Source organism: Sceloporus undulatus, chromosome 1 (genome assembly GCF_019175285.1).
Source record: "Sceloporus undulatus isolate JIND9_A2432 ecotype Alabama chromosome 1, SceUnd_v1.1, whole genome shotgun sequence".
Classification (NCBI taxonomy): domain Eukaryota; kingdom Metazoa; phylum Chordata; class Lepidosauria; order Squamata; family Phrynosomatidae; genus Sceloporus; species Sceloporus undulatus.
This window is the reverse complement of record NC_056522.1, coordinates 264327974-264348709: the sequence shown is the minus strand read 5'-3', so window position 1 is coordinate 264348709 and position 20736 is coordinate 264327974. Positions and strand designations below refer to the sequence as shown.

At 42.7% G+C, this 20736-nt stretch overlaps 2 protein-coding genes across 3 annotated transcripts in view; one reads left to right on the top strand and one right to left on the bottom strand.

Annotated features, from left to right (window-relative positions):
* Positions 1-16087, bottom strand: part of CD151 (CD151 molecule (Raph blood group)) — a 55338-nt gene extending 39251 nt beyond the window's left edge. Inside the window, exon 1 of one of the 2 annotated variants that reach the window (XM_042466314.1) lies at positions 15950-16087. The gene's annotated coding sequence lies outside the window, so the exon portion shown is untranslated. The remainder of the gene's footprint in view (positions 1-15949) is intronic. The other variant, XM_042466324.1, reaches the window with a different exon arrangement.
* The window catches only part of SLC25A22 (solute carrier family 25 member 22), a 723963-nt gene that overhangs the window by 363947 nt on the left and 339280 nt on the right, over positions 1-20736 (top strand). The window lies entirely within an intron of this gene.

The window sequence follows — 20736 nt, the reverse complement described above, 5'->3', positions numbered from 1 at the left end:
GACAAACCCTAGATAGCTTAGGACCACAATATCTGAGTATCTTCACTCTCATGCAAATTTTCCCATCCATGGAGGTCACTGACAGAAGCCTTTTTGGTCCAAGTAGCTCCACATTCAGACCTGAAGAAGTTGGTAACAAGAACTGTTTAGTTTCTGGCAGGCTCTCAAAAGCCCTGCTTGGGTAAATTTGGTACCATTTAGAAACCAAGAAAACAAAAATACATCTTCTCTCTTGGGCCTTTTCTGACCACTAAAATCTAATTGCGCCCTTTCTTTGAGCTGTTTGACTCTAATCATTATGCTAGTTGATTTAAATACATATTTTTTAAAAAAAGTAAATGAATTAAACTATTGGATAGTTTTGCTTAAGCCACAGTGTTTTTAGATAAAGCATCAACTGACAGAAAGACAGGATGTAAAATATTCTAAATAAATGTGGCAGAAACATCTTGAAATTCTGGGCCCATCCAAGTCCTACAGGACAGTGACAGAGCCACATATTTAGAGAGATAGATTAGTATCATCTGCATGCTAATGACATCCCAATCTATTTTTCCTTTCCACCTAAATCCAAGAAAGCTGTTTCAGTTCTGCGCCAGAATCTGCTGACACTAATGGGCGAGACCAAGAATGGCAACTGTGGAAGACTAAGGGGCTGCATTAGCCCTGCAAAAGACTTTGTACCTGTCCCTGAAAAAAACCTTTTTTAAAAAATGCCCACCAAACATTGTCTGGGGCCTTCCTGCACCCCTTGAGGGCATTTGGGGACATTTTAAGGCAAAAAAAAAATTTTGAAAATTTTTACAACATTTCATTTTGACCCCTGGACAAGCCGGGGTATCTAAACATATGGAAATCTCCTCTGCACACCCTAAAGATCATTGTTTGGCATTTTGAAACAAAAAAAATTACACATTAGTGGAGGGTCACAAAAACAGCATGTGACCTATGAGCCACAGATTGCTCTACCCCTGAACTACTCAAAGGCAAACTGAAGCTTAATCCAGGCAATCATCATCATCATCATCATCATCATCATCATCATCATCAGTACCCCACTTTCCCCCCAAAAATGGGACTCAAAATGACTTAGTCTAAAAACACAGTACTGTACAATTAAAAACTTTAAAAAGTGGCAATTAAAATGAAATTCAATTGTTAAGACAGGGGGGTTCCTGGTCAGTTGCAAGACAGATCAGAGAATGGGTTCAGCCATGCTGGAATGGGTTACAGTTCCTCTGAAGTCACTTTTGCAGTTTAGGTTACTTGATTCAATCCCAAACCTGGATTTCTGTGTGGATTCCTAGAGTGTTCTGCATGGCTCACAGTGACATATGCCTTGGTTACATCCCATAAAGATTATTTTTAATAGTGTGCTGTACTGTTTTTATTTATGAGGATATTTTACATAGCTTTTAGTGCTATTGATAGTTTTTTAAAAAAAACTTTTTGCATGTCTTTACTGACATATATTTTGTCAGTAAGTATTTTAATTTTTGTAACCCACTTTGTCTCAGTACTGGCAAAAAAGCCAGGATATTAAATAAATCAATAATAAATAAAGAGATTTTTTTAAAAAAGATACCAGGTAGAGACATTATCCACAGTAGTGAATATGATTATCCATTATTTATGTGCACCAGAAAATGTTTTAGACACAATTTTAATATATACTGTAACACATACTGCAGTGAGGACAACTACAGGTTTCCCTTTTCAGAGCTTCAGCTTAACACTTCTGCTCCTTCACCTCCCCTTCATTCAAGTTTCCTTGCTTTCAGATCAGACAAAGGGGGCAAGGAAGTGTTCAGACACAAAACAGAATTATAACTATCCTAATCCTATGGTTGCCATTCCATTGCAGTTACTTGGGAGTAAACAGTACTGAATGCAGCAAGACTTACTTGTGATATGTAGGAATGCAAGGCTAGTGGTCTCCTCCCCCACAAAAACACCCGAGCTTCACTTCCTTGCTCTGTTGCTACAGCAGCAACATTACCAACTAAACCAGATCCTGAAAACTAATTCTCCTGAGAAGCAAAATTAACAGGCCTGTTGCTAAAAACACCAGGAGCTTCCCACCTTTTCAGTAGTTCTGAGAATACACATCCAGTGTTATCTCTGGGAATACATATTCAGAACCTATGAAAAATATATTTCTCCAAAATATTTTCCCCTGGCAAATCAGCAACCAAGAGGTAGCATACACACAAGGGGATTGCACATTTATCACTCCACCAAAATCCTTACACAAAGTGATTAAAGCTTAATAAATATCTTATGTCTGACATTCTGTTTTTGCAGCATAAGGACTGTAGTGCACAATACAAGCATACCTCAGTTAAAGCCTCTGACAAAGTTACATTTTTACAAAATCTATTTCCACAAATCCAGCACCTCTTCTTTTCATTCTCATCCTTGATTTGCAGCAAGTTTTTAAATAGCATTTGGTGGGTGATGCAGTATTAGAAAAACAAATGTTCAGTTGCTGGGTTGTAGCAGTGTATCCACAGTAAACAATGCAATAAAGCTTGAGCTGGGGGGAAATGAAACTTGTTCTGCCATAGTTCAGCCAGCATATCAAGCAACATAGACAGCCATCTCTTCCCTAGTGTGCTGTGGGATCCAGCATCTTCCTTAATCTGCTGCCTTCTAGACGTGTTGGACTACAATACCCATTACATAGTGAACATGGGCAATGTAGGCTTGGGAGTGTAGGCTTGTAATGTGAGGATACCATGTTAGAAAACACTGAAATACAGTCCGCCCTTGCCTTATGCGGGACTCTGTTCTGGACCCTCCCGCGTAAGGCAAAAAGTGTGTATGCATTACATATAATGGGGCTCATGTTCGTTGTAGGCATGCACCGCAGGTGTGGTCACCATTCTCCTGTTCTCCTGGCGGCTTCCACATAAACTAGAAACCGCCTATAATGAACTCACGTATGGCGCAGGCTTACTGTACTGTATATACTCATGTATAAGTCTAGAAATTCGGTAAAAAATTTGGCCCTGAAAACCTGAGTCGACTTATCCATGGGTCAATGTAAGTATCTTAACTCTTATTTAATAGAAGAAACCATCCCCTGGTGAAAAGCAAGAGTATAATCTGTCCTGGAAGCACTGACTCCCTCTACTCTCTCTTCCATCCAGTCTTAAGACTAAGCACAAAGAGTTACAGTATGTCTGCTGGAATTTTGAAAGTTTTTTGACATTGTTTTGCTTTGCTTCAGATCAGGGGTAGGCAACCGTTTTGAGCCGGGGGCCAGGTTGTTGTCCCTCAGACAATTGGGGGGCCAAAGCCAAAAAATAAATAATTTATTTTTAAATAAATAAATAAATAAATAAACTGGGACAAATGTAGGGCAACATTTTCAAATGGTGGACACTTTTTTTAAAAAAGTGGAGGACACGCAAAAAAATTGCTGATTTTTTTTTAAAATGTTAATATAAATGCATGTTTCTGAGGCATCTATAGACAATTGCCCCCCTTGCCCCTGCGTGCGAGAGGCCAAAGGCCCCGGCAGCAATCAGTGGCAGGACCGGGCTAGGGCCGGTCCCAAGGCCTAGCTGGGCCGCATCTGGCCCGCGGGCCGTAGGTTGCCTACCCCTGCTTCAGATCCTTTGCTATATGTCCCTAAGTTTTACCCTTGACTTATCTATGGGTCATAGCAAAATCCATAATTTTGGCTCAAAACATGCCCTTGACTTATATGTGAGGTCGACTTATAGTCAAGTATATACAGTATAGTATACAGTGGCCAGTAGTGAATATCCCTCAAACTCAAAGAATGGATAAAGGATCACAAAGACTGGAAAATATGCATTCATTGCCATCTCCCATAACGTCTCTGTTCAAATCCCTTCCGGTCATTCTTTAGAGCTATCTGCCTTCAAAAGACTCTCAATAATAAGACATAGCACAGTACAGTATCCTGTTGTAATCTTACAAGTGTGTAATTTCTCCTATGTAAACAGTTGGACATTGGCAAAATAGCCACATTCAATTCAAGTGGACCTGTGCATAAAACATTGTGCATGCAAATGGGTACTGGCTTGCACAACACTGCCATTCAGTGCAAGGGCTGCACAGCATAGTCAATGCATAACTCTATATAAATATGCAGAGATGTGTGGTGTACAACAATGATGTACCTTGACCTATATATCTTTGAAAATAAATCCACTCCTAACAACGGTATGATCAGAGATTTTCTTCAAATGGTCCCACTGTTGTGAAAAATAATTTCTTTGGGATTTACAAACATTGATAAAAGGGGAGAAATAATCTATCTTGACATCTGTTAGGAAGACATTAAGAAGCAATTCATTTCCCCTTCAAAACCTTCAAGTGAGGCATAGGAGTTTATCATATCTGAGCGGAACCACCATGCTCCCGTCGCCCCAGCATCATCCATCCGCGATGGGAGCCTCCTGTTGGGATTGCTCCTGGCGCTATGAAAGGGGAATGCTTCCGTTTTTGTCATGGGTGTTCTTGTCCGTTATTTAAAAAGCCCCCCTTTTAAAACAATTACGAGAATGCTTCCATGATGAAAACAGAAGCGTACCCCTTTAATAGTGCTAGGAGTGATTCCAACAGGAGGCTCCCATCACAGATGGATGACACTGGGGCGACAGGAGCATGGCGGTTCCACTCAGGTATGATAAACTTCATAAAGTTTCATATCTGGGGGCAAAATAGTGTCACAGGTGTAAGTTTGTGCTAGAAGACTTTTCTCCTCATCTCCTCACGCTGTAACAGTCTATGCCACTCAAAATATGTCCAAGATTTTTGTACCACACCTTCTAAAGCAGATTATAAGGATGTGTGGAATGTGGTGGGAGTGTCCTTTCTTCTTTTGCAATACTGGAAGCTATTCCATCAGGGGGAGTTTCACCAGATATCACCTTTTGACTGACAGATTAAATACAAAACAAAAAGGAGGAAAAGACAGGGAGGGAAAACGGGAATGTAGCAGTACTTTTGCGATTAATTGGGTTTTATTTTAGCATCATTTTATTTTTGCCTACAGAGAACCTGTAAGTATCTGAAGAAGTGGGTTTATATCCACAAAAATTTATGCAAAAATAAAAAACAGTTAATCTTAAAGATGCTGCAACATTACTTTTTTGTTGTTGTTGTTCTTGTCTTTCCTCCTTTTTATGCTGCAAGAGGCTAATGGGGCTTCTTCTTTGAAAACTACTAAGATTAAATACAAGGCGACCAATGCAAATATGGAGGTACCCTGGCAAATTCCTCCCCCCACCCATGTGATTTTCCCTGCTCACATTTAGTAGTTGTTGTGGGCCTTCAAGTCAACTTTGACTTATGATGACCCTCTCCAAGGGCATTCTTGGCAGATTTATTCAGAGGAGGTTTGCCTTCCCCTGGAGCTGAGCATGTATGTAACTTTCCCAAAATCACCCAATGGGTTTCTCTTGCTTAGCAAGAATTCAAAACCTGGTCTCCTGGAGTCCTGGGCTAGTACTTCAACCACCACAGCACTCTGGCTCTCTCACATTTACTAACATTAAAATATATTTTGAACTGGATTTTAAATATATTTTGCTTCTCTGTAATATCAAAGAGTAACTTTCTCATGATAGAAGCAAAGTATTACTCAATGAACTATGACAGCTTCATCATATAGTGTCAAAAAACTCTGCCACTTGAATACACAATTTAAAATAAACTCAGTCTTTCCAGGGATCACTGAATACAAATCCTCCAAGAATACAAGCATGCTTTCTTCCACTGTGTTTAAATAATCCTGTGGCTGCACAAGTGGGTGGAATGATATTAATTTCTTAGAAAGATAATGCTGGAGAAAGATATGTTTGTAAATTATGTCATACTAAAGAAATACACAGAATTATGTCATACCACAGAATTATGTCACAGGAAAACTCCCAATGTGTTTGATAACTTCTTTAAAATTCTTAGTTTTTGCTTATTTCTAGTGGTTGAGGTGAAATGGAGAGAGAAAATCCCTTGTTTGCACCAAAGAGAATTTTCTTGGTATAATCATGTAAGATCACCAGTGGCTGTTCCTTTTGTAATAGCAACTAACTCCAAGAGCTATAAATTAAGGAACAGGAGCCAAAGTGCAACAAAAGAATTGCAGATGTGCTCAACACAGAAAGGACAAGCGTCTAGTGAAAGCAGATGTAAAAGCCAACAATGCCTCTGGGCTCTCAGAGTAAGGAGAGGGTATGTGTAATAAAAGAGCACCAGTCATTCTGATAAGAGAGGGGCACAGAAACAAACTACAGTGGTATAAACTTTGACAGATCATACAAAGTGTACTAGTGTAAGATAAGTACTGGTGTAAGAAAGACAGAAGGAGCAGTAAAAAAAACACCTCTGCAATATGCCCTGGAGGGAAAGCAAGGTACCGCTAAGGAGAAATGCTGCAGGTGTGAGTCTCACAACAGGTTGTATGTCTGGAGTTATTACAGGAAACGGTGGAATCAAATGGTACCTCCTACCTTTGTCTCTTTGCAAGGGATTTTTGAAATTCACACAACACAGCTGCAGCAAAGTCAACTCTGCTCCACAGGAGGGGCTCTCCCGAACAACAATTCATAGAGGCATTGTTTTCATTGTAGGAGCCCCAAATGCTATTTTACAGCAGGTCTGTGGGAGCTGGATTCTACAATTCTAAGGCAGTATGTTTCCTTGAGCAACAAAGGTGAACAAAATTAATGGGTGAGAGGACAAGGTGTCTGGGAAGGGTGGAATGGAAAAACAAGTCCTCCTGGGGCTTATTGCACAGAGCAGCATTGGCTTTAATTACTGAGGAATGTGATAAAAACAGTGTAAGGTATCAGACTACAAAGCAAATTATCCTGCCTACTTCTAATATTCCCCCTCTCCTGCCTCATCCACTGTGCACCATTAAAAAGGGGGGAAATTTTCATTTAGAGAAGGATTGGAAGACATTACCATATGTAAACTGACCAACTAAAAATAAGGCTAGTCTTGGAAACAAAGATGAAAAACAGGCCTTCAACTCACGAGACTTTCCCTTCTCTTCCCTCCCCCACCACCAAACATTTCAAGGATGCAACTTGGCAATGGCAGCCTGGAAACTTTGGCACCAGGTACGTGTTTACTTCAAAGCCTAGTTCTTTTCTACAGTACAGGCCTCAGACTAAAAGAAGTACACAGTCTTCTGGCTGAAATGTTTAAGACAACTGAACTTCTTTTCAACACTTCACTTTTTTTTCCACCAAATGCCATCTATTCATTGCTTATTTATAGGTGAAGGCAGCTAGAATGTCCAAATGGCACGCAGTTCTTTCTTGTTAAAACACATTCAGTTTGGTGTGGATGAAGATTTTGAAACACCACAGAGATGCCCCCTATTTACATCCAGGTAATGCTGCTGCTCTATTATTTTTCCAGCATGTTTAAATGAGACCAGTTGAAATGCTGACAAAACCTCTGTAGGATATGAGTTATGATATGACAGGTGTCTCTCAGAATCTAAGCTAAAGTTTAAGGCAGGGGTGGACAAAGAGCAGCTTGTAGGCTGCATGCAACCTCCCAGGGTGAATTTTATGGTTCCCCAGGGCCCCTCAAAATTTAGGGGTTCAAAAATACCCAAAAATTATCTTTAGGGTAGAAAGGGCATTTCCAAGTTTGAAGCTTCTTTGACACCCCCCCCCCACGGGTCAAAACAAAAATTTGTGATTCTTTTTTAATTGCCTAAAAATGTCCCAACAGCTGCACACATAAAAGAATTCTCTTCAGACAAGGTTATGACCCTAAGAGAACTGACTTCGGATAAGCCTCTATTGCTTTCATCTGTTAATCAAGATTGATAATTTAATCATAACCATTTAAAGATTACTGACTACCAGCCACTTGAAAGATCTATACCATCTCACACAGCTCCTTGAATATATACGTCTAGAGCCACAATCTGCATCTTTCTGTATCCGACCATGTTCTAGCTCACTCACAAATTTGTGTAACTATGCTTGAAACTCTGTGGCTTTAATATCACTCCATCAAATACATCTGAAGAAGTGGATTAAAAATGCAATGCTAAAATTGACTAGTCAGTCTTAAAGATACTGCTAGTCTCCTTTTCCTATTTTTGGCTGCAACAAAATAACACAGTAGAGGGTGGCCATCTTTGATGAACCTGGAGATCAATTTTCTGTCCCTCTAGGTAGGAGCAAAATTCAGTGCAGACACTGGTGTGCTCTTCTACTCTCTGCAACAACCAAAGGCCCCATCTCAGTACTCATGTTTTGTAAGGTATCCCCCTGAATGGTTATTCTGTGGCAGGTGCAGAGTGTAGGAGATTGAGAAGATTAGGGATCTCAATGGATGATATCCTGCAGAGTAGAGGAGCCCAGCAGAACTCAGTGGATGATGTCACTGGTCTGTGTCAGGCTATGAGATATAGCCAGATGCTTCACCTACTCCTCCCATAGCATCCACCAACCAATGGCTGCTCGGGGTGGTTACTGCAGAAAAACCATGACACCTGGGAGTGGGGAGCCAAAATAGAGTTCCACCTTCAGAACCCTTACACTAAGGTGGGCAATGCAGAATCTTGACCAATATCAGCATAAAGGGTGTATGAAGCATTTTGAATTTCCACTTACCTCTTGCAACTCAGTAGCACTTGCATGTGATCAAACATGAAGATTAAAACAAATGAGATTTACACACACAGACACACACACACACACACACACACACACACACACACACACACTAACTGCCACTGCAGCAACAGATATAAAGAGGTATGTATTCATCTTGTAAAAATATCTGACCCAAACTTTTTTGTGGGGTTATTTACATATTTGAAGTCTGTACAGCAATCACTATTTTGTATCCTCCCACCAAACCATCTTCTGCTGTTGTTAGAAGAAGCTGAATCCACAGAAGCAAGGTCATGAGAATGGCACATTTGAAAAAAAAAGTATCTCCCTCAATTGAACCTCATATCTGATATTAGTGGCACAGTCTTCCATCCAATGAAAGTGCCCTGTCCAAGTGTCATAATCCACATTTATGATGGAGAATGGTCAGTCAGGGGTAAACCTTTGCAATCTTACACAGATGTGTTTAGGGGACAGTCCCATTTAACTTATACTTACCTTTAAGTTTTAAAACAAAATCATAAATTTTGCACATTAAAACTGTCCTAGACAAGTTTAAGACTAGTTAATCTAATACAATCTAATGCTTTAGGCACAGCAACGTCTCTATAACTGCCCACAACTCACAGAAGCAGCACATCTTCAAAGCTCTACCACAAAAAGTTTTTTATTCAAGCCTAGAAACAACATGTTCAGGAGATATTTCCCACCATCAAACCCTCATTAAATTTGAGTTTCTAAATGTTCATACACTATTTCAAACTATACACTAGTAAATGATACTCTGCTATAGTCTGCAAGGTTAAAAATCGACTTTGCTCCTTTAAGTCTTGGTTCCAGCCCTTTACAACCAGTGCCAGCAAATTCCACTGCACCCTGCTTTCAGCTTTGTTTGTTCCCAAGATCCTAGGATACAGTTGTCCAGAACTGCCTACAGGTCTCAGTGCCCTTTGTAGTTCTTCATGTGCAGGGAAGTTCCCCCCATTATCCACTCATGCTTTAAACCAGATTCACTTTCCTCTTCTCTTGCTAGGCCACCATCCTTTGCTTTTCTCCATCCTGGCATGCACACACACGTCTACACCCAAAATAACATTCCATCCTCAACTGAGGATATAAACAAATTAAACAACAGCAAAAAGTACAGTTGTAAATGTTTACACTGTATTAAACCAGCCTTCTTCAACATGATGCTCTCCAGATATTTTGGAAAACAATTTTCATCAGCTCCAGCCACCACGCCCAGTGTTCACAGATGTGGAAGCTGGTGCCTAACCTACCTGGAAAGCACCCTTTTCAGGATGTCTGCATGAGATAGACGATAAAGAGGTGCTACTTCTTAGCTACAATCTTATTAGCCAACTTGACAGTCTTGTGCAATGAAATATTTTAAGTTCTTGTTGGACATATTCCCCCTACATTTTAAACTGGTTCACAAATCAGTTTGAAGCATTTTAAATGACCCTGGTTTGCACCTAAACCAAATTGCAAAAGCAATTTGGAGAGGGGGGCCATGTGCTAGACCCATTTATTCTGCATCTTTTTGGATAAATCGATTCTGCACAAGTGTGAACCAGATGTGGATCAAAATCAATTTAAATTTGCCCTTTGGCCACCTGTGGGTTATTTTATTTTATTTTCCAGCAATAAAATGTGATTGGGGCAAATGTAGTTTGAATCACGCTCTGCTGCTGAACTGATCCATTGATTCGGATTGCAGATTTATTTGTAAGTGGGAATGCAGCCGTTGTGTGCCTTCAAGTCATTTCCAACTTATGGCAACCCTAAGATGAACCTATCATGGGGTTTTCTGGGGCTGAGAATGTGTGACTCACCCAAAGTCACCCAATGGGTTTTCATGGCTGAGCAGGGAATCAAGCCTGTTCTCCAGAGTCATCGTCAAACCACTGCATCACACTGGCTCCATGCTGCTTGTACAACAGTTTTTATTACAGTACCTTTACTGAGGCTGTTTTCACATGAACAAAGCACAACAGCACTGGGAACATCTATTATGTCAAAGATGTTGGTTTTCAATTTTACATTTCAAAAGTCAACATATGTTTTAAAAAAGAAATTAGGAAGTGTGAACCCCATTAGCAAAAGTAAAGATCAACAAATGAAGCCACCTCTGTTCTAGTGGAAGCTGAAGTGGTGTAGTGATTAAGAGTCTTCAGCTACGACTAGAAAGGACCAGTGTGTAGCCACACTGCAGAATTAATGCATCTTGACACTGCTTTAACTGCCATGACTATTTCATAGAATCCTGGAATTTGTAGTTTGATGAGGTGCCAGAGCTCTAACATACTAGGCTGAATACCTCACCGAACTACAACTCCCAGGATTCCACTGAATGGCATAAACTGCTTTATTTCTGCCGTATGGATCCATCCTCAGTTTCAAATGCATACTTAGTCATGAGGCTCACTGGGCCAGTCACTATCTCTGAGCCTTTCCTGCTGTTGTTTGCCATCAAGTCAATTTTGACTTATGGCAACATTATGAATGAGAGCCTTCCAAGATCCTTGGTCATACTGCCCTGCTCAGATCTTGCAAACTAAGAGCCATAGCTTCCTTGATTGAATCAATCCATTAGTAGCATGGTCTCCCTCTTTTCCTACTGCCTTCCACACTACCAAGCATTACTTTTTACATCTTCTCCTGTTATGCCCAAAGTGTAACAGCCTCAGTTTAGTCATCTGCACTTTTAGTGTAAATTAAGGCTTTCCCTGACCCATTTATTTGTCTTTTTGGCAATCCATGGTATCTTCTCCAACACATTTAAAATGAATTGATATTCTTCTTGTTGGTTTTCTTCGCTGTCTTGCTTTCATAACCACAGACAGAAATTAGGAATACTATGGCCTAAATGATTCTGGCTTTAACACTTAATAATATTTTTTACAGTTGAGGAGCTTATCTTTGAGTTTAAGCTATCTCAAATGGTTGTTTTGAGGATGAAAAACAAGAGCAGACCCATGTCTGCCTTGAACCTCTTTGGAGTAACATGGGATATAAATATAACTGATAATGAAATAGATCACAATCAAAATTTGAGAGAAAATATGATACTAGGACTCTGGAGACCAGGGTTCAAATCCATGCTCAACAATGGAAACTACTAGGTGACCTTGGGCAAGTCACACTCTCTCAGCCTCAGAGGAAATCAAATGCAAACCCCCTATCAACAAATCTTGCCAAAAAAACCTCATGATAGGTTTGCCTTAAGGTCGCCATAAGTTGGAAATTACTTGAAGACACACAACAAGAATAGGCCCATCTCTTATCAAAGCCCTTTTTGTCTCCTGACCTTCTACGCTATGTACTTTGGTCCAACAGATACTATAAGTACTTGAAACACTATTAAAAAGCTGCCAAATATATGTACTGTGGATAACAATGTCTCTGTCACACCACCTTCAAGTCTCTTGAAATGTATCATCTGTTGTTGCTGTGTGCCTTCACGCCATTTTCAATTTATGATGACCTTAAGGCAAACCTATCAAGAGGTTTTCTGAGACTGAATGTGTTACTTGCCCAAGGTCTCCTAGTGATTTACATGGACAGGTGGGGATTTGAACCCTGGTCTTCAGTCGTAGTCCAACACTCAACCCATTATGCCAAACTGGTGCCATATCATACACATACAGCTGTATATCACTTAAGCAAATCCCATTTACAGCTAATTTTTTGCCTCAACCTTTCTGAATTAAAATTTGGGTCCCAGATGGCTGAGCTCTTAATCCCAAAACTGAATGAACAGAAGAAGGCAAGCAATTAACTTCTGGAAAACAGCCCATGAAGACAAGCCTAAGAGCTGGATAAGGAAATATGTCTCCACACAGTGTCCATGGAAAAGGGATCCCACCTCATCATTAGGAAGAACTTCCTGACAGTATGGAGTTTATCACACGAGGGACAACTGAAGTATAAACGGTCATTAACTGTGATAATCCTGCAATTGCGCTAATGGTTTTCACACGACATCTTGTTCAAAGCACCATTATCCCGTGAATAACCTGTGATAATCCCTCAATTGTGCTAATGGTTTTTGAATGATGTCAAGGTGAAACGTGATTAAAGTGCCATTAATCCGTGAATAACCAGGCAAGAAACAGTAGAAAATAATTAACAGGATTTTCCCATGAATGACTTTTTGCTGTTTATTGCCTGGTTATTCCCGGGATAATGGCTCTTGTGTTAATCTCATTTTAATCACATTTTTATGTCAATTGCGCAATTTTCATGGGTTAATCACTATTTAAACACCACATTTTCACCGTGTGATAAACTCCTAAGAGCTGTTAGACAGTGGAACACACTCTCTCAGACTTCTTCTTTGGAGGTTTTTAAACAGAGACTGGATGGCCATCTGTCAGGAGTGCTTTGACTGTGTATTCCTGCATGGCAGGGGGTTGGACTGGATGGCCGGCTCTTTCAACTTTATGATTCTAATGATCTTACTGGCTCAACAACACTGGAAGCGTGGGGGAATTGAATGGTTGTCCCATGTGAAGTCATATGCACCCAGATCTGGCTATGGGGTTTGAACTGGATACTCTTGGGTCTCTTCCAACTCCATTGAGTTTTTGTGGGTTTTTTGGGCTATGTGGCCATGTTCTAGCAGAGTTTCTTTCGGATGTTTGCCAGCATCTGTGGCTGGCATCTTCCAGAGAATACAGATTTGGCCAGCCACAGATGGCGGCGAAATGTCAGAGAAAGAAACTCTGCTAGAACATGGCCACATAGCCCGAAAACCCCACAAAAACTATGGGATGCCAGCCATGAAAAGCCTTCGACTTTCTATTGAGTTTATCAGACAAAGGAAACTGGAAATATAATCCAATGGCAATCTGAACGCAATCATGGGGTTTAACATTATTGCATGATAACCCACTACACGCAAATTCAGGCAATGGGAAGTCAGTCTGAACGCAATCATGTGGTTTCACATTATTGCATGATAGACTGCCACACGCAAATTTGGGCAATGGCATGCTATTTTTGGGCAATGGGAAGCCAGTTGGAACGCAATGCACATTCACGTAATTGCGCTAAATTAGCAACTTTAAGTGAATGCTTTCTGGCCCCCCTTTCTTTTCATTCGAATTTAAGAGAAATTTCTCCCGTTTGATAAACTCCCTTGATTCTATGTTTGTAGTTGTTGTATGCCTGCAAGTTTTTTCTGACTTATCCCAACTGAAAGGCAAACCTATCATGGGATTTTCTTGGCAAGATTTGTACAGAGGAGGATTGCCACTGCCTTTCCCTTAGGCTGAGAGCATGTGACTTGCTCATGGTCACCCAGTGGGTTTCATGGCTGAGCTAAGAATTGAATCCTGTTCTCCAGAATGGCAGTCCAACACTCAAACACTGGCTCTCATGAGTCTATGTAATTTTAGAAAATATACCACCACCATTTCCATGTCCTCTACAAGCAGGATGAGACTACTATTATCATGGGGCAAAATACTATACTGAATATTGATACCTCCAAGTTTATATATACAGTATATATTTCTACTTATTAAAGTTGCCTGGCTGTTCACAGAGAAAAATGGGCTTTGAAAATTTTAAAATAAAACAAGATATGTTAGCCAACCATAACTTTTCAAGGAGAGGGGAGAAAAACTTTACCAAAGGCACACCCTACCAAACGTTCCCCAAAGGCGCCCCAGTGGATTCTCAAATCGAGCTTTCTGCATCCACATGGTGCAAGTCTGATCGATTTCCTCCATGGTGATGAAAACCACTGCTGTGTCCGCACTACATAAATATTCCAGTTTGACATCACTTTAACTGCCATGGCTCAGTGCTATGAAAGTCTAGTTTTGTGAGCCTTCTCTGACAGAGAGCTCTGGTGCCGTAACAAGCTACAAATCAAAGAATTTCATAATGTTCAGCTATGGCAATAAAAGTGGTGTCAAACTGGATTATTTCTGGAGTGCAGATGAAGCCCTCATCAACCTGTCTTGCCTTCCCCATCACTAGCTTTAAAACACACTCAAAGCGAAGGGGCTTCCTTTCCACTGCCCTCTCCGCCCTCCACTCCTGGGCCTTACAAAGCCACCTTGAGGTACCCAGATGTGCCTCTGTGCACCTTCCAGTCACCTCTCCGCCCGGATGAACCCACAAGTGCCTTTGGTGAAGAATCCAGGAACAGGGTGACCAGCCATCCTCCTTTTCCAGGACACATTCTACATTTCAACCTTCTGCCCAGGAGAAATTCCCAAACGTCCTTCATTTTGACTAATGAAGGGCTAAGAAGCATGAATTTACATTTATAGTGAGGTCTTGTAGTACCTTTGAGGCTGAGGAAGTAGACCCAAGTCTAGGAAAGCTCATGCTTTCAGCTTTTGTCTTTCAGTTAGTCTCAAAGGTGCTCCAAGATCTCTCTACACCGATTCCACAGACTAATATATTTGAGGTCTTACAATTCTAGCTTCTCCTTAGGGTTGCCACTGGTTGGAAAACAACATGAAGGCACACAGCAGCACACATACACCTGGCCAGTTCCTAAGCACTCTGGTAATAGGCAGGGGGACCAGAGACCCTCCTTTTCCAAGACTTGTCCTCCTTTTCCACTTTCTGTCCAGGAGGAATTCCCAAATGCCTTCCATTTTGAGCAGGAAGCATGCATTCAGAGTTATATTAAGTTGTTGTGGTTGTTTTGGTCAGGCCCTCCCTTTTCCTTGAGGGTCCTCCACTTTGCCCTTGCCTTGTCCTCCTTTTGCAGTGATGGGGACCTCTGGGCCCCTTGGCCAGGAGGAAAACCTGCCAGGCTCCTCCACACTGCCACTCCAAAAGACACACACACTTTCCCTAAACTGGGGGGCGCCTGATGAAAATCCAAAACACACTGCAGAAATCATCCAGTTTGAGCCCGCTTTAACCGCTCTGGCTCAGTGCTAGGGAGTTCTGGGAACTGTAGTTCTGTGAGACATTTCGCCTTCTCTGGATTAGTGTGCTTTAGAGCGACTGTTGCCTCACCCAAGGGGCAAAAAAGACCCCACTTTGTCAGACCTGAGCAGGGTCCTCACCGCCCCCAAATGGAGGACCCTCCTGCATGACCAAAAGAAAGGTCCAAAACACTCATAGAAATCTAAACCCAAGGGAGGAGGGCATTTGGGAGTTCCTCTCCTGGGCAGAAGGGGGAAATGGAGGATGGGTCCTGGCCAGGGAGGGTGGCTCGGGACCTGCTCCCAGCCAAATCTCCCGCCTTCCTTTGTGGCCTCTCCTCCAGGGAGCCCCCCTATCCTTCCTCTGCCTGCCCCCCAGGGTTCCCCCAGCCCTGGCAGGGTCCACCTGGGGTGCCCAGTGCCTACCTTCTCCTCCTGGGCTTGGGGTCTGCCTGGCAAGGCTAAGAAGCAGAGGCTGCGAAGCAAAAGGCTGCTCTGGCTTCTATCTCCTCCTCCCAGGGCCAGAGAAACCCCTCCCAGTTCCCGGTTCTTGCAGCAGCAGCAGCTGCTTCAGTAATGTGTTTAACTCTTTGGAGCAACGGGGCTCCTTTGGGGCCAGGAGCTGCTGAGGGACGCCTAGCGGGAGGAAGGCCTCCTTGCTCCTCTTCCTCCTCAGGAGGCTGCTGCTGAGCCAGGGCTCCTCCATTTCTGTCCAGGAGGACAAGGCGCTGCAAAATGGGGGCCCAAGAAAAGCTCAACAACTCATAGACATACAAATTCATGCTCCAAAGGGAGGAGGAGCTTTGGGAGTGCCCCCTGGATTGAAATGGAGGACCTGCTATCCTGGAAAAGGAGGACCTGTGACCCCTCATGGCAAGGAAGGGAAGGGAAGGCAAACCAGCTGAGGAGTCAGCCTCTGGGGCTGCCTTGAGGCTGCAGAAATAGCCCACTTTTTGACACCACTTTAACTGCCATGGCTCAATGCTGTGGGGTTCAGGCATTTTTAGTTTTGGGAGCTATTTGGCCTTCTCTGTCAGGGATAGGGTTGCCATAAGTCAGGACCTCCAAACCGGTACAAATGTAGGACATCATTTTAAAATGTAGGGCTTTTTTTTTGAAAAAAATGCAGCACACCCCCCCCCGAGGAGGCCGAGAAGGAGCCCGCGGGGGCAAACGCAGGCGGCCTCCTCCTCCTTCCCGGCCTCTGAGGAGGTCGAGAAGGAGCCCAAGGGGGCGCGCACCGGCAGCCTCCTCCTCCTTCCTGGCCTCTGAGGAGGCCGAGAAGGAGCCCAAGGGGGCGCACGCAGGCGGCCTCCTCCGCCTTCCCGGCCTCTAAGGAGGTCGAGAAGGAGCCTGAGGGGGCGCGCACGGGCGGCCTCCTCCTCCTTCCCGGCCTCTAAGGGGGCCGAGGCCTCCTCAGAGGCCAGAAAGGAGGGAGGGGGAGGCAGGGAGGGTGGCACGGCCGCGCGCAGGAGGTGCCGCCTCCACTTCGCTTCCTCCGCCTCAGGCCTCACTGCCCTCCTCTTCCTCCGCCTCCTCCGTGCGGCCATGCGTGGTGGAGGAGGGCAGCGAGGCCCCGTGGGCCGTGGCCAACCCGGCTGCAACCGCGATTGTCCTGGTTTTTGGCATCACCTGGGACGGGAGGGGCCCAGTGCCGCCAAAACCGGGAAAATCCTGGTTGCAGCCTGGTTATGGCAACCCTAGTCAGGAAGCTCTGGTGCCACAACGAACTACCAGTCCACAGCACTGAGCCATGGCAGTTAAAGCAGTGTCAAACTGGATTGTTTCTGCACTATGGATGCAGCCTGGGAGAGGAAGAGTCAGGTGGGGTCAAAATGGGTACAACTGGGTGGCAAAATGAAGCAGGGCTCATCCCTTGTAAGGGTTTTGCCCCCTGAATGAAATTGTTCTTCAGCGCTCCCCTCCACCCCCCCCCCCCCAAATTTCAAGCATTGCAGTAACTTTAAGCGTCAAAAACTTGGCTGTGTGAGTCTGGAAAATCAGTGTGCAAAGGGCTCTTGTGGCACCATTGAGACTCAAAGAAAGAAGTTGGTAGTAGGAGCTTTCCTAGGAGGTTATCCCACCAGGGCCAATTCAGCAATAATTGCAGTAATGAAAGCTAGCACAACAGTAGCACTATAGCACTAAACATTTTTACACAGTCATGCAATCACGCAGTTATTGTGACATTACCATATAATATTACGATTATGTTCTTCTCACATCCATTAATGAATAGTACATTGGAATTCATCATTTTGCACATGCGCCGTTTTGATACTCCAGCACATGTCTTGAAACCATGTTTCCATCCCACACAGAATAAAAAACAAAATAAAATGTATTACTTCACCACATTGTTTTAATCCAGTGTAAACAAAATTCTGTCCCAATCCTCAAAAGAAGACTGAAATCCTCCACAAAACTGATAATGTAACAGGCTCCAGAAAGATGTAAATCATGACCATTGCCTTAAATTTTCCAAGGGCCCAGGGAGGTGATACAGATCCTCCAGACCTTTACAGTGCTCAGTTAGTGTTGATGTATGAAAGTAATACATCTGCTTACCAAAAAGTCAGTTTCCCTGGGTTCAAAACTCTGAGAAGATTCCTTTTGTTCTATTTGCGGTAGTGAGGATTCTTATATTCGCATATTTAGTGTGCCGGAAGCCATTGTCTTTGTTCATACCTCTACTAATGAATTGTAATTTGTGAATATAATTCAATTTAGCTGTTTTTCTTTCCAGTCTTCCTTTGTAATTTCCTTGTTCAAGGACTACAACCTGTAAGTCCCTTACTGTGTGTCCAGGAAAATTGAAATGTTCTGCAACTGGTTTTGGAGCACTGATATTTCTAATGCCAGTTTGTGTCAGTCTGCCTGCATAGGGACTGTCCTGTTTGCCCATTGTAGAGTACAGAGGGGCATTGCTTATATTTTTGTAGTTAACTGCTATCAAGACAACTTTGACTTATGGTGACTCCATGAATGTGAGACCTCTATCATCAGCAGCCCTACTTAGGTCTTGTGGTCTCAGGGTCATGGCTTCCTTAATTGAATCCATCCATCTGGACTGCAGTCTTCCTCTTTTCTTACTGTTTTCTGCATTACCAAGCATCTGCTGGCATAGGATGACATATATCACACTGCGGAATAAGTCTGATATTGTGAGTTATGTTATCGGCCCCTGTAATACTGTTCCCAGAGTGTTTGTGGGAACAAAGTTAACATCTGATTTTGTGGCAGGGTCTTGTCCCTGTATTACCATCCTGTATCCTGTTGTAAGTGAGTAGTTGTTGAAGTTCTGAAGGCTGTCTGTAGCCAATAAACGCCTGTCTCCCAGAATTTGTGAGAAGGCTGTATTATTCTCCAGAACAGGTTTGAGCTCAGTGATGATGTGTTTTAACTGCTCTTAGCTGGGAACTATAGGTGACAACTAGGAATGTTCTGTCATTTTGTGTTTTTAGTCTGTCTTGTAGTAAATGATTTCTAGAAAAATTAATTTGTCTTGTTAATTTGTTTTTTTCACCTTCTTAGGTGAGTATTGTAGTTTGCGAAATGCCTGTTGTAAATCCAAGAATTTTGAGTCTCTGTCCTGTGTGCCTGAGCAGATGTGGTTGTATCAGAGGGTCATTCTGTAACCAACTTGCATGGAGGCATGCAAATATGTCTAGTAGTCAGTGTGTTGTTATAGCTCATCCATGAAGATGTTTGCACACTATGGTGCTATGCAGGTACTCATGGCAGTGTCACTGACTTCCCCCCAAAACTGAAGTAGTTATGAGTACATACAAATTTGTAGAGTATGGTGACTACATCTGCTGTAGCCTCGTTCAGAATGGTATTTTTGATTGCTTGTAGTCCACCCTTGTGTGAAATGCTGGTATAGAGTTTCCTAATCTTAGATGGTGTTCCCTCCTCCCACTGTCTCACTTGCTTGCCCACCTGCTGTTCACCACCCTCAATCCAGCCAGACCTGGAAAGTGCTGCCAGGAGAGCAAACAGGAGGGAAGAGGCACACATTTGCCCCTCCTTATCTGGTGCTTTTGCTTCCTCAGTAGAGAAAGCCAGGGCAATGGAGAAGCTGGAAAGGGCATGTGCTGCACTTCCTGCTTGACTGCCTTAGCTCTATTAGTAGAGAGAGCCATGTGAGTGGAGAAGTGGCGGTCACTGGCAGGCACACTGCACACCACCACCACCTGCAGCCTATAGAGAGCCCAACCAGGTGTACCTCTCCTCTAAGGCATCAACCAGTGCAGTTCGCATTCCCTGCATCTCCCTAACACCCCCTCTGGGGGTTGCCGTAACTGGGCAGGTGACTTGAAGGCACATACACAGAGAGAAGGATAGAAAAGGCGTGAAAGGGGGCAATAAAAATTATCAAGGGTTGGAGCAATGTGCCTAAAAGGCTTCTTAGCTTAGGAAGGATGAATAATGGTGATAGAGAATATAAAGTGTACATTTCTCATAATCCTAGAATCCAGAGTCATTCACTGAAGTTAATGGTAAAGATTCAGGACACAATGTGCAGTTAAACTGTGGCATTTACTGCCATAATATGTAGTGAGAGCTGCCAACTTGTACAGTTTTAAAAGTGAATTGGGTAAATTCATAGATAACGAGGGCTCCTAAAATGGTTATATATCACCTACACTATCAGAGAAAATATGCTTCTGTTTATTAGTTGCTAAGAAATCTGAGAGTGCTGTTAGATTTGTGTCCATCTTGTGAGATTTCCATAGCCAACTAATTGGCCAGTGTGTGCACAGAATATTTTGAGTAGATGGGCCCTTGGTCTGGTCTACATATCTGTTCTTATGTTCTAAATGTTCTTATGTTCTTATTTTAAATTTTAGAGACAGTAATATACAGAGCTGGTATGGTATAGTGGTGTGAGTGTTGGACCATGATTCTGGAGACCAGGGTTTGATTCCTTGTTCAGCAAAAGAAACCCACTGGGTGACCGTGGGCAGGTTTCTTGCTCTCAGACTCAGGGAAAGGCAACGACAAACCTCCTCTGAACAAATCTTCCCAAGAAAATCTATGATAGTTTTGGCATAAGTCGGAAATGACATGAAGGCACAAAACAACAACAAACAAACAATATACAGATGTGTATTAATATACACATACAACCTTATACAAATATAGAATACAATCTTCTTCTGTCTACATTGTGCGTAGGGTCACTTAGTCAAATCTGAGTCATCAGTCCA